This window comes from Cloeon dipterum, chromosome 3 (genome assembly GCF_949628265.1).
Source record: "Cloeon dipterum chromosome 3, ieCloDipt1.1, whole genome shotgun sequence".
Lineage (NCBI taxonomy): Eukaryota > Metazoa > Arthropoda > Insecta > Ephemeroptera > Baetidae > Cloeon > Cloeon dipterum.
Window position 1 is genome coordinate 16,438,943 of NC_088788.1, and position 12,702 is coordinate 16,451,644.

The window sequence follows — 12,702 nt, forward strand, 5'->3', positions numbered from 1 at the left end:
ATGTTTGGCAACGAGATAAAATCTGTGCGTGCAACGAGTATTGTTTGCTCGCATTACTCATCCAGCCGTGTTTACCTTGCATTGCAAGCGCGACCGACCCCAGCAAAAATAGCCAAATCCAAGAGTTTACCTGCAACAGAAGCAAAAAGATATGTTGTTAGTTACAATGTTTGCTCTGCTTTGGAGATAAAATAATTCTGCTCATCGGACACCCACTTGCTTATTTGGAAACTGAGGCAATGGGCGCCACTAATAAATTATATAGTCGATTTTCGCCTGTCATAACACAATTTCACTGGCTTTGGGCGTGTTGCCACTCGGCTATGAAGCGTAATTGGATTCCTTGTTGCGTACATGAACATGCAAAGCAGTTATACATGTACATGGACGGGTTTTGAGTTCGAAAGACACAACGGCTTCATTGAAAACCTGGGTTTATTTGAAAGTTAATCGAACTGGCTGAACCGATTTTCGTATTCAGTACGTCAAATAAAATCTTTAAACCGCTTTAAACCTTATGAATTCATACTGTGGAAGTGTAAAATGACCTGAAAAATTGTTACTGATCGGTGGCAACATCTGTTGTCAACTTTGAACCCAAAGAACTTTCCAAATTAGTAAATTTACAGCTAAAATTGTTCACTCCTCTTCGGTCTAATTTTATATTTGAAATTAACTTTCATCAAAACTCTGACATGAATTTTTTTACTGGCATCTTGAATTATAAAAATGAAATCAATAGTATGCAAAATAACTTTTCTACAAACAAAAAACCTTCGACCCGTATAAATAAATGCATGCTGCCGGCGATAAAAGCTGCAATTACACATCGATTTTGGCTCACTCAGTCAGCGAGAGTAGTGAGAAATCCCTGGAGACGATTAGTTCTCCGAAATTGCCGATCGTCACGTGAGACCTCTAATTCTGCGCGAGTGCATGGAAAAGTAATTGCAGTGGCCGCGCGCTGCACTGGCGCCGGGAGGTCAGGTCACAGGGCCCTTTCACCACATGGCCGTTTGCCAGGCACGCGAGAGTGACAATCCTTAAAGTGGATATGTACTGAACAATTCTGAATGATCCTATTTTCTTTCACTTAAAATATATAATCTAAAAAGCTATATAGTTTTAACAATGTGTGCTACAATGTGCAATAATCAAAAGAGGACCTTTTTACGCTTATTACAATTAATTTTGCGCCCATTTTCTCCAAAATTCAAAGCAGTTTGCCATATTTTTTGGCAAGTTTCGATTCCTATCATTGAGATCTGTCCAACGGCGTGTGAACATTTTAGGGAAACATTTTGTTGTGAAATAGAATCAGATTTCAAGTAGCGAGTCAGTCCTTGCCATTTGAAAAGCATGCTAACCTTGCAGCCACTTTTCTCAAAAATTTACAGAGCTACCTGGGTAAATTTTGATTGTAATTGAATTCTTAGGAATTAGTTTATGCATTGACAACAAGGATTTTCTGGGGTTTTGCACTATCGAACTACTCTTTGAATGTTACTTGGTCCTGTTTTTATTATTGCAGGTCATACTAGATGAACACTAAAATTAATGGCCCACTTCCTAAGTGTTAAAAATGCACAATATTCTTTAAGATCTTTAAAACACGTTCCTCGACAAAGCGAGCTCGTTCGACAGCTTTAATTGACAAAGTTTTGAGCGCTACTTGAGATTAACTAATCGCTTCTCAGGGTGGAAGATATAATTGGTGCCAATTGAAGACGAGTTTGTTGAGCAACAAAGTTTTAAATGAGCAGTAAATAACACAATTTCTGGTGCGTCGTATGCAAATGAGCCGACATTCCTGACGCCTCTTGAAGCTTTTTGTTCTGCCTGCCGGAGCAAAGATGAGGAGAGATTCAATTTACTATAAGGCAAGGGGAATAAAAATAAGAAAACGCGGCGCCGCCCTCGGCCCTCTCGAAATAAACCCCTTTAATAATTTACACGCCCAGCTCAGAGTTTAATCTGTTAATAATGATTCAATTCGGCTGGCCTCAGGCTTTCGAAGAGGATGCGACTTGCTTAGCGAGAATTAAGAGAGTGTTCAACTCGCAGAGCGAACAACCTTTTGCCCAACAACAGCAGCAGCAGCAGCGAAATGTATGAGCGAGTATAATCTGATTGTGTGAGTTGGCTTTTGCAGATGTAATCTATACACTTTATACTGACCCCGCCGAGCTTCCAAGCAAGGATTAAACTTATCATTGTTATATGCGATACATTTTAATAGCTCATCATCACTCTGTGGCTGCGTCAAAGAAGGCAAATAATATCGTTTGTGTCGGTACAGATTTCCACATCACGAACTTGAAAAACATAAACAACTTTCTTCGCTGCATGCACTCGATTTAAGAATTAAAATTTCAATGCTTGTTCAAATTTCAAAAGAAGAAATTTTACTATTAAATTAAATTTGGTTTTCGTTTTGGTTGGGGGCCATAATCTGAATAAAATTTCGATTGGAAAATTTAAACGATAATCTGAGTCTGAAAAAAATTACCCAATATTTCAAAATGCTTTAAAAAAATAACAGTTATAGCTAATGCATATGGGTGAATTTTTGTTCGTATTTACGGTTATACTATTTAATAAAACAAAATGATTGTTAGTTCATTTCAAATCAAAATTTTCCTTTATTTTTAGCTCATTTAATCATAGAGCAAAATCTTCACACGCATAGAATTTTCTTCTATTTGTGGTGATCAAAATATTCTAGCAGTTGAACAACACGTGACTGCGGCTGAGAGCGAAATGCTATTTTCAAGAAAGTCTTCTGGGCGGCCTAAAAATTTATGCACGCGACGCTTCACAAGGACGAAAGTGGAAACAGCGCCCAAGACGAGGAGTTCTAGGCCCAAGTTACTTTTCTTTCTGGCAGCTGCAAAAGCGGCTGAATTAATAATCTTTATCGCTGCTGCGGATTTTCACGCAGGCAATTACTCTTAATTAATTCTGGCCGACAGTGTGCACCGCTCCATTTTTGCCTGGCGCGCTTAATTATGCCTCTCGTAGCATTTTACTCTCGTCGCCCACGTTTGGCGGCTGGATTTCTCAAATTCTGCGAATGCCCATGAAAATAAGCGGGGGCGACGCAATTATTGGTATTTTAACTGCGCCGAAGGTGGTGAGAACGGACGTGGTGCCGGGTGAGAATGGATTTTGCGTCCTCTGCGGTTTAGATACAGATTGGCCCATCTTTCGATATTTAATTAAAAACGTAAGACCTGATAATTTTAAGTGTAAAATACCAATTTATTTATTTTATTTTTGTGTCTGCTGACGGTCGACTACTGCGATATTGAAATAATTTCAAAGGTTTTTGAAAGGAAAAAATATTTAGCTAATAGAGAGGCCAGTATTGAAATGATTAAAAGAATGTAGAGGACAAAATAACAAAATTGATCTAGCACTGGTTTGTATTGCAATTTGCAATTCCAGCCTCATCTTGGATAAATTAATCATTCCACCTAGTTCTATTCAACTTCTTAGGAATATTTGCTTTATTTCATTAATTGTCTTGAATTTTAGCTTCATTTGAAGATTTTCAATATTTTCTGTACTGACACAACTGTAAAAATTGCAAATAATTCACGGCATTGAATTGGTAAATCATTTTTAGATGAATTTAAAAAAAAAATTATGCGAGCAACAGACACGGTAAAAATTTTGCCCACTGAAAACGGTCCAGCCTATAGGAAAGTGCGACGAGAGAGGCGCCAGTGCCGAAAACGGCGCTCTCGCTCTCCGCATCGGTTCCGCATTCCACTTTGGCTTAATGAGTATTCGTCAATACCTCTTTTTTCCGCACGTGCACGGGCAACGAGCAGATCGATAGATGGGAAACAGCAGGAATCACGTTTGTGCTGTATTTTTTTTCTTTGGTCCTTCTACTGGAGCTTGATGTGATTTTTCCCGCGTGGGTGAGCGGGTGGAATTGGAAAAGTTTGCAGCGCGAAATTTTAATTAGCTGGCTGCTCATTGCCTTACACTGTGCGCCCGACGAGATTGCCTTTATTTACTACACATCGGGGAGAGAGTTACATCGGCTTTGCTTTGCCCAGATGTGTAATTATTGCGAGTGTGTGTTTTCAAAACGCACACATTCATGCCAAAATGTTGTTTGCGAGTGTGTTTTAATTAATATTTGCAATTTTCGAGCGTGGACTGAATTTTGAATCGTTAATTAATTAGCATCAACCCATTTCGATTGTCCGTTAATTTAAATGCATGAAAACGCGGCTAAACGAGTTTCTCGTTCGTGATCTCGTCACATCTGGCTCCCTATGCTGAATACGGAAACATTTGATATGTGTATAAATGATGCGTGCCGTTGCCGTTGGAGAAGTTGATACGCAGCGTGTCGTGTTAGGAAAAAAGATAAAGTTTCACTCTGCAAGAGCTTTCTGTTCTCTCGGCACGGAGCATAATTCATTTTCTGGGAACAAAACGCCCTTGCCCGCCGCCCTCTCGATCAGCCTTTCATGTTCAAGAGCCTTTTCCGTTTGCGGGAAGATTCCGTAGGGTTCGTGTCTGCCCATTTCGGAATGCACGCGGCCCGTTATCAATTTCCGCTGTCACGGGAGACGGTATTGATTCCCGAAACGTGGTGGTTGGCTGCTGCAGCAAGATTTCTCGGGCCCACAGCACGTGCCGCGATCAGCAGCATCACTTACTCACCGAGATTCCGAATTTCACGCTCGGCGAGCGTCCAGAATAACCCTTTCAGATTTGAACCTGACCGCTGCGTGGAAAGTGAGAGCAAAAAACTAGACGCTTTGACGCTCGATGAAAAGAAAAAAATTAACGCAGCGGGTGTTGCTTCCCGCATCTGAGGTGTCTCGCCCACATTTATCTCGAAATCTGACATTGTAAAATAATGTGTGATTAACGTCAGAACAGTGAAAATGTCTTATCCTTCTAAACCAGAGTGAGTGAAACACGAAGCAATAGCGGTCCAGAGGAAAATAAATTGTAATTTTGAGGGTCAAATAAGATATTATTGCCATTAAAATTACATGGTGCTCAAATTTTACCATTGAAATTAATTTTTGGGTGATTTTGAGACCATTTTCGACCCCTGGATTTCGGCCTTTGGCCCCTAGCCGTCCGATAAGTGGGCACAGCGGGTATCCAGAGTCTGACGAACGAATTTAATGGGTTGAATCTAGTCTCAAAAAATGAGCCGAAAATAAAGCTTTTTATGGTATACGCACTGAACACAATGAAATTAGCAACTACCTCTTTGATTTAGGTAGCCGAATTACTCGGTTGACAATTCTAAACCACTTGCCAAACGTTTGCAGAAACGTAAAAAGCATTAGTATAGCAGTTTTTGGTCTGAAACAAGCAAAGAACGACGGCGACCAATCGGTGACAGTCAAATTAAAAGCGACAAACGGTAAGTAACGGTATTTATGTTTCCACCAATTTTTGGCACGTCGTGTCAACTTTTCAATCGAGTAATTCGGCTGCCTAACCTAATTTTATCCCGAGGAATAGATCGTCAGTCAGAAATGAAAAATGAAATGCCATGCTACTTATAAGTCTAAGATATTGTAACGGCAGGAGTGTAAAATGGACAGTGTCGCCATTTGCTACACTTTTTTTCTAAATAAATTAAATTCTTTTCTGATTCATCACCGCGGCTATTCTAAATACATAAAAACGCTTTTATGCTCGAGTCAGAACGAATTGCCTGCGTGACGTTTGATTTCCTCATTGCCAATGACATTCAATAGCATTCACCAGGGGTAACAATTGGACAAGGCTATTGACCCGCTCGTCATTTGTTTACTTATTTTATTGCATTTGCATAATTCCTTGGCGGGTGCGCATAACGAGCAGGATATTAATGCATCTCTCACTCATGGACCGATCTTTGTTTGCCTGTCGAATGTCTCGCGCGCCAGACAGGTGGCTATCTGCGTCTTGTCTGATTTAAATGCCGCTTCCATAAATGTGCACGAACCATTAACATCACAACAAACGTGTGATTTATTGCTGCTCACGACGAAGCTCGCTCCTCATTGGCGGCCGCGCCGTGATTGCTCTCACAGAGTCACATTCTGATTAATAATCCTCTGCTCTGAAGAGACAGTCTGAGATAAATAGTTTCGGTTTACAGTTACCAACAAAGTGGGCAAAAACACGACTATTTTTACTCCTTCCGCGGTACCAAGGATAGAATAGCGGTTGAAAGGGGAAGACAATGACAAAAAGACTGTTCAGGGGTTTTTCCAGAAGTAAAAGAGCCACCCAATGGCAAAAATTATCATAATATGATTAAATTATATTATTCAGCAAAAGAATTCAATAATTAATTGTAACAATTTGTTCAATATTTAAAATAATTAAATTCACCAGTTGCATAAACCCTAAGTATTCGAAGCCGCCAACAGATGGCGCCACCGTAGACTTTCGATTTTAAGGCACTTCCGCTGCGATTTCAGACTCAATCTAGCTACTGTGCATTCTTCAATTAATTTGCTATTTTTTGACGGGCTGAAAACCAAAATCGGTTCAGCCAATCGCCGTAGAATCGTGAAAAACTATTTTTTGAAATTAAAAAATATTTTCCAACGTTTCTACGGCGAATGGCTGAACCGATTTTGGTTTTCAGCCCGTCAAAAAATAGCAAATTAATTGAAGAATGCACAGTAGCTAGATTGAGTCTGAAATCGCAGCGGAAGTGCCTTAAAACCGCTTTAAACAAAATTATTTAAGAAAGTCTGTGGTTGCGCCATCTGTTGGCGGCTTTAATAACTTAAGGTTTATGCAACTGGTCAATGAGTATTTTCCATGTCTCAGAACTGCAAAAAAACTTTCTACCTCCAGTTAAAAATTTGATACTTCTAAATTTTTAACTTGCAAGTTTTTTTATAGACCGAACGGACTAGAGTGCAAACCCGCTGTATTCCTAATTCCTATTCAGATAACAGAAGAGCAAAAGTCAATAAGGAAGACGAAAAGCATCATAAATTTTTATGACTCCAAAAGACGGTAATTTCTCACGCGAAAATCGGCAAATTGTGAGAAAACGATCGGTTGTCACCCAATTACCGATAATTTCCAGCCACTCGCAGATAAAAGGCCGCTTACCCGATGATAATGGACACTCGGGTGTGTTATTAGTGATTTACAGAGGTTGCCACTTAGCAATAATCTGCGCGGCCGTGTAGCCGCGGCGACGACTAACGAAGCAGTGGTGGCCGTTTCACGGTTAATTGACTGAATTATCGCACACGCTTGTCTTTTCCATTCGCGGCGTGATTTGCATGCCCGCGAGAAGTGCAATTAAGCAGCGAGATCTTTTACTTTTTTACGCACGGGCTCAAGTCGGGGCCAAGGATTCATTACATAATAAGTCTTCTTTAAAAATCCTTTCTCAAATAGTCCGCACAACGCACGTGTCGAACGGATAATCGCGACAAGAGGTGCGAGGCAAAAGGTTCACGGTTCACGACACATAATAATGCATTATTTCCCTACATAAAAAACAAATTTCATACGCAAATTCCTACAGAATGTGAAAAAATAACCAATAGTCGGTGTCTTAGTAGAATAATAATCCATTTCTACACAATAGTTCAACATTTAATTTATCCTTATGCCAAGAGGGCCTTAATTGTAAGAGCCGCTTGTTTCTTGTACACTTAGAGCGATAAATAATCGATTTTCACGATTTACCGGTTAGAAAAAAATGGCTAAAATATTTGAAAATTTGCAATGTTGGCATCGATAAATTACCTCCACTATAGATTCACTGCGAACAGCGATATATTTAACTCGCGAGAAATTTGAAATGGAGTGTGGTTCGTCGGAATATTAGGAAAGAAGGCGTGGCAAGTGACGCAATACGCGAAAATCGTTAAATTTGACATTTAATATTAATTATTTTTTCAGCAAAATCATCAAATCGTTGAATATAAAAATTTTGCAGCAGGATAATACGCCGGTTAGACAATGAAACCTAGTTATCTTGCATTATTTGACATACAATTAACGCAAATTGTTGCAATGATATCTGGAAAATTCATCTCGTCTATATTTTATCTTATTTTCTAAAAAAAAGGATTGATTAAATTGAAAAAGTAGATCGTCCAGTGCATTTATGAAAAAGTTGGGTTCATGCAATTGTCCACTTGGGGGAGTTGTAAAAATACATGAAGCAATTTGCACGGAGACAGCAGCTGGGCCGTGCGCATAACAAGGCCGAATCTAGGTCGGTCCACAAGTGCACATCCCCCGCGGATCGATCGTTTTGCAAGTGCAGCCCTCCTATACACTCTCTCATATAACAGGATTATGATTTGCAACTCTCGCAAGTGCCGGCGCGGCTTTCTCGCGAGCAAATAAACATCCTAACAAGCTGAAAAACACACCGTTTCCCAGCCGAGCGGACGCATAAAAAGCTCTTTGCATAATATTTCAGTTTGCAACTCACATACACACACACAAGCCGCGTGCCCTGCGCTCGTTTGCTCGCTAATCACATTTATTGCACCGCAAATAGACGCGTGTGCACTCGCGGCCTCCATCGGGAAACAAAGCCTTTTCTTTATGTCTCAGTATTACTGCAACATTGAATCAATCGCCGCCAAGGACCGGCCATTGTGTCCGCGCTGATTCAATTTTCTATGCTAGCTCGGACGCACACTGTTTAGCACGGTCGTAAAGTGCTGCTTGTTGGCCTATTTCAGCCCGCCCGCGCAAGTCTCGGCAATCAGCAGTTTTTATTTCGTATCCTATTCCTAAATGTTGCGTAGAAACGCGAACTCGCGTTGGCGTCATTAATCCAGATGAGATGAGGACTTCGGCACGTTTCTATTCTACCTCCAAATCCGCCTAATCCTAGTTCAGACCCTTAAGCTGTCTGATTCATGCTTTCAAAATAGATCTGCGTCAATCTTCTGCAGTGAGGTTAAGGTTGGAGTACATAATACCTAGTAGCTTAAAGGCACAAAATATTTGTGACTTGACATTTTTTTAGCATTACTTGTAATAAATCAAACGTTTATTAAAGGACATAGACGTCAAAAAATATATAATTCAAATTGTTCGACAAAAAATTTGGAAAATCTGAGTGCTGTTGAAATTTTTGGAATGGACCGCCTTGCTACGCTGTGGGACAATGAAAACGGCTATTTTGTGACGTCAATATGTGTCATGACCGCAAATGTTCACGACACACCATGATTTTTGTTCATTGTCGATTGATGGTTTTAAAAGTATGGGTATGACATGAAAGAAAAATCCAATAACCACTCTAAAATTTGACGCATCTTCGCCACCCAGAGCAATTTAGCAGTTATGACATTACAAATGGCCACTCTCTTTTTCCAGTGCTATACAGTTTACCAATGAATCCGAAAATTCCAACGGCAAAATGATTTCCAAAATTGTAAGCCTTGCATAACATATATTTATATTTTTTTCGACACGCATGTCCTTTAAGTAAATATAACCCTATGGTAGTGGAGTTTGAGCTTCTCTCGAATAGCAGTAGCATAATCAATATTTGGGTTTGTCAAAGTTTCGAACATTTAGCAGCTGGCATGCACAAAACGTCCACCGATGACGACCCCATTATCAAGGTCACAGGAGAGGAAGAATATAAATGCATTTTTTTAATAACGGAAACGAAAGTGGTTTGCATTTGATGGGAGTGTGCCTGGGAATGACAGCCGGTTTAATATCGGCTTTGTGTCACAACAGCGGCTCGCCACTCGCCACCCCCGGAGCCTGTACGTCGGTTTGACGAGACAAGGAGCAAGGTCAACCCGAGCATCACTTTTTCTCTTCGTCTTGTTTGTGCTGCTGCGGCCGAAAAAAATGAGATGCGGATATTTACTATGGTGGCTGCTGCTGGGCGAATAGATCAAAACTGCCTGATTGCAGCGACATTTCCATTCGCTACTCTGACCGTAATATTTTATCCACCGCCGGCACGACCGTTACATAATCCTGCTCCATTGCTGCCCGACAATATTTACTCTGCAGATGCATTTGATGGATTTTAATAAAGCGGAAATGTCACGACGAATGAAAGCAATGGCCTTGTTTTCGCAAAAGCTTATTCTGAAACGAGATCGTGACTGTTCAAACTTTGTTGAAGAATTAAATTGTTTTAGACTTTATACAAACAATGCTTAATTTTAAACCAAACCAGAACTCATTATAGCTTTATGTTTGATTAAGGAACCTAATTTGGACTACGAATCATGGCAGCGCTAAATTTTTTAAATGCTAATTAGATAATAAGTCTTTATATGTAAATATTCCTCATTCCTTCTGGAGATTTACTTTCCCAAATTAACACCCTACAAAACAAAATGTACAGATTTTTCGAAGCTACAATTTTTTTACTCATGACATGTTCTCAGAAATTTCATTGCTTTTAAGGGGAGAAATTATTCCGATTGCACCCAAAAATCGATACACATGTGAGCTCTATGCTGGAATCACGTCTCCTCGCGACTATATATACTGTGCCGAAATCAAAATCTAAAATCAATTTCCAAGCTCGCTCTCCCACTCATTTACAAAGCGGCTGAAGTAACAAAAGGCACATTCATCAAACGCAAGCGTGCATGCTCATAAATTTATCAGTTTTCCATTTCCCCCGCCGTCTGTACCCATGTTTTGAACTTATCTTTCCCGCGAGCGCACGTCTGCTTGGACTGAACGATAAAAGCGTGAAATTACTTTCGTTTGAGCGCGGCAGTTGCGCTGGGACCATAATTCACCGGCGCAAACAATACCTACCTTATTATTTGTTTACGGCGCTGTCAAATGGTGTTAAACACCCAATTTATCAGCGGCTCAATTTGGCGTGTGCTCGCGAATTTTCGTGAGCCACCACCAAAAATAAAAACAAATTGCACTTTCCCTTTTCCCCAACTCGCAATAAAATGTGGGAGAGCGAGTTTATTATTCCACTCTGATTTACAGGCGGTGACAAAAGGCTGCCCAATTTATTTATAAGCACACGCATCAGCTGTGTGGACTCGATGAATCGCAAATTCCGTCCAAATGCAAGGGCGAGCTTGTCAATTTATCATTTGAATGGCAGCTGAATTGAAAAAAACAGGCTGGGTTGTTCTAGGCGAAAAGTTTGCGGAAAAATTTCGATCAGTCGTTAGTGCCAGAAAATTTTACAAAACCACTCGCGTTATACAGGAGCAGAGAGGCGTCAACCTATAATTATTGCAGAACTGCGGACTGCTGGCTGAATCTATCGATTGGGCTAAAGGGAATTCCTAATGAACTTGCTCTCGTTACAAATGTTAAACCATTTTAGCAATTCGACCATCATCATCATTAGAACTGCAAAATACTTTGGGAATGAGTTAGTCACAACTGTTGCCAGTCGCAATTCAAGTAGTTATTTCCTAGGACAGTTTCGCTTAAACAGACCTCCCTATTGTTATTATGATCGAAAGATTCTAAGTTAATTAAGACAAATTATTTAACCGCAATCTTGATATTAAAACCTATTAAAAAAACTCGAATCATCACAATGGCTACAAATTCTAACATCTTGATCTAAGGAAATATCCAGCATGGTTATTCAAAAATTTACATTCAGCAATTTTCATTTGCTATCAAACAATTTTCATATTTTTTTAAGCCTGTGAAGTTTTTGATCAGCAACCCCTTTCCCGCTTGGAAAGAAGTCACGCACGTCGACGCCGGTTACGCAAAGCACTGCGAACGAGTGCATAATATAGAGTTTCGCGACTGAAAGGAACAAAAGAAGTGAATAACCGTGTGCGAAATTGACAAAAGGAGCGAATGCACCCCGCCGTATGGGCAGCAAAGGGTTTTCACTGCAAATCTGGCTGCGATCGCTGCGGAAAGGCTTCGAGGGTTGGTGGGGGGATTCGATAGGTCGCAGCCGGATTTCGCACACTTTTATGCAACCCCGCCGCGGCGGGGGAAGGAGCCTCTAGTTGGAAGCGCGTAATTTGTCTTAAAAGAATTCGTCCAAAATGATTCAATTCGTCAAAATTCAGAAATTTTCTAAACGATAAGAAGTATATTTTCAGGAGGATTCAAAAATTGAACAAAAGATTGTAGATTTTCCAAAAGTTCGAAAAATGTCCAAAGGATTCAATAATTGTCAAAAGGATTCGACAATTGTCCAAACATTATCCGATAGATTCGGAAATTATTTAAAATTTCCCGATAATTTCCTCTCAGATAAATTCCAGTCGTTCGGACAGTATTCGAATCGTTTGGAAAATTTCTGAATCACCCATTTCGAACGAATTCTTTTCAGACAAAGTACATCACCCCCGCGAGTGTTATTTTCTGGGATGCTTGCACGGCTTCTAACCCTCGCTATGTGCACACAATGGAAGCTGTATGAGCGAGCCAACGACTCGCAATCAGCCGGCAGGCAGCTTCGATTTCACCTACTCAGCAAAGCGAGCCAGCGAGCAAGGGTGCAAACTTGTTTTGACACGACCGCTACTCCTCGCGCTGAAGTCGGATTATCATAATTATTATCATTCTGTGAGCGTGCATGGCTATACGATTATCCCAACACGCACTGTATTAATTCCACCCGCGCGCGACGCGAGCCTCCCTTGAGGAAAATATCAAAAGCCGAGGGCAAGAGGAGCAGGCCTATGAATGAAGCCAATTATCTCCGCGTTTGATCTAATTAAGGATCAAAGCACATCTCCGTTT

At 40.4% G+C, this 12,702-nt stretch overlaps 1 protein-coding gene across 12 annotated transcripts in view; it reads right to left on the reverse strand.

Annotated features, from left to right (window-relative positions):
* The window catches only part of rut (rutabaga), a 93,314-nt gene that overhangs the window by 67,535 nt on the left and 13,077 nt on the right, over positions 1 to 12,702 (reverse strand). For 2 of the 12 annotated variants that reach the window (XM_065483929.1, XM_065483928.1), the window contains exon 2: positions 76 to 130. The exons of the other annotated variants lie outside the window; for them this stretch is intronic. The gene's annotated coding sequence lies outside the window, so the exon portion shown is untranslated. The remainder of the gene's footprint in view (positions 1 to 75; positions 131 to 12,702) is intronic. 12 annotated transcript variants of the gene reach the window in all.